Below are 2,151 nucleotides of genomic sequence, written 5' to 3' on the forward strand. Positions count from 1 at the left end.
CTACCCACAGTTATTCCAGATTATTTACTAGTTGTTCCTGGTTGTTTATTAGTTGTTCCATGGGGATTTATCAGCTTCTACTCTTCTCTATGCCTCCATCTTAGATCTGTCAGTATTATTCCTAATAACCAAAAGGTGGAAGCAACCCAAGTGTCCATAACAGGAGAATAAACATAGCCATACAATGGACTATTAATCAGTCATAAAAAGAAATGAAGGGCTGATACACAGTAGAGCTTAAATGAACCTTAAGACATCATATTGAATGAAATAAGCCAGACAAAAAAAAAAAAAAGAACAAATATTGCAAGATTTCTCATACTTAGAATAAGCAAATTCATAGAGGCAGAAAGCAGAACAGTGGTTACCAGGGGCCAGGGGGAGGAGAGAATGGGGAGTTATTGCTGAATGGGTATGAGTTTTGGTTTGGGATGAAGAAGATATTCTGGAAAGTTACACAATATTGTCAGTGTTCTTAATGTCAAGAAATTGTTCACTCAGAAATGGTTAAGATAATTTTTTATATTATGTATATTTTACCACAATTTTGAAAACACATATTGGTAGCAGTTTAAGTAAAAATGAGACTCTGTGTATATAAAGGTTTTCAAAATTTTTACAACTTCCACAACAGCTTCTGACACCAATTATATGGGTACAAAAGTTAATCAGTGAGACAGCTGACTGTCACCCACCGAGCTGCCCCCTTCGCTGGGCCGAGAGATGCAGGCCTTTGTTTGCCCTTCTGGTCAAGGGGGATGCCTCCCTTAGCAGGATGCCAGAGTGCTGGGATGGGGAGCATGACATTGGGACACCTTGTGGCCTTCTGCATGTGGTAATCTGGGGCTCCATCAAGGGGAACTACCCAGTCATCCTTACCTACCATGACATGGGCCTCAACCGCAAGCTGAGCTTCAACACCTTCTTCAACTCTGATGACATGCAGATCAACGAGCACTTTGTGGTGTACCATGTGGGCACCCCCAGGCAGCAGGTGAGGGCATCTCAGTTCCCTCAGGGGTACCAGTTCCCCTCCATGGAGCAGCTAGCCACCACGTTCTCCAACATGGAGCAGCATTTTGGGTTGGAGTATGTGATCTGCATTGGAGTGGGAGCCGGAGTCTATGTCCTGGACAAGTTTGTGTTCATCTTCCCAGACCTGGTGGAGGGGCTGGTGTTAATGAACATCAACTCCAACAGCAAAGGCTAGATCCACTGGGCTTCCACCAAGCTCTTCAGCCTGACCAGAGCTTTAACCCTACATGGTGCTATCCCACCTCTTCAGCCAGGAAGAACTGGTGAACATGGAGTTGGCCCAGAACTACAGGCAGCAGATTGGGAAGGCGGTGAACCAGGCCAACCTGCAGCTCTTCTGGAACTTGTACAACAGTGACAGAGACATGGATATTAAAGGGCCTAAAAAGGTGCCCAATGCCAAGATCCTCCGCTGCCCCATGATGCTGGTGCTCAGGGGTAATGCATCTGTGGAGAATGGGGTGGTCCAGTGCAATTCCAAACTGGACCCAATCACCACGACCTTCCTGAAGATGGCAGACTCCAAGGGCCTCCCTCAGGTCACACAGCCTGGAAGACTAATGGAAGCCATCACCCAGATGGCCTGCTCATGTACCATGTCCCTCACCAGTGCCAGCTTGGAGGACAGCAGCCACCTGCAGGCCTGTACCCACTCAGAGAGCAGTGAGGGCCTGGGCCCAGATCGACCACACTGTGGAGAGGTCCTCTTGAAGCCTCAGCCCGCTGAAGATGCCCACTCACCCACTCACCCTCATCCACTCGCCATTCCACTGCTATCCTTGTGCCTGCTCATTTTCCCTTTAGTTTATTTTTGTGAGGGTGTAAGGGAGGAAGCAGGGTTACTTCTCTTTTGTTTAAAAAAGTGAAAGATCCATTATAGATGCTGCAGCAGAACAGTCTCCAGATGGTTTGAGGGGCTTGCTTCCGCCTCCCGCCAACTTACTCAACTTGTTAACTTGGCTGAATTAGACCGTCTCGTCCGATTCCCTATGGCCCAAGCACAGACAGACAGGTGGTGGTACAGGAAGGAAGGGGAATAGCTAAGGAAAGAATTGGAATCATTCTCTGGCTAGGATCCAGGATAGTATCCTAGATGCAGAAAAGAGCACAGACAGG

The 2,151-nt window shown here is 47.4% G+C and overlaps 1 pseudogene; it reads left to right on the forward strand.

Moving 5' to 3' along the window:
• The first annotated feature begins 432 nt into the window (after positions 1 to 432).
• Positions 433 to 1,901, forward strand: LOC119508446 (annotated as a pseudogene).
• The last annotated feature ends 250 nt before the right edge of the window (positions 1,902 to 2,151 follow it).

This window comes from Choloepus didactylus, chromosome 13, assembly GCF_015220235.1.
Source record: "Choloepus didactylus isolate mChoDid1 chromosome 13, mChoDid1.pri, whole genome shotgun sequence".
In the NCBI taxonomy this organism is placed as follows: domain Eukaryota; kingdom Metazoa; phylum Chordata; class Mammalia; order Pilosa; family Megalonychidae; genus Choloepus; species Choloepus didactylus.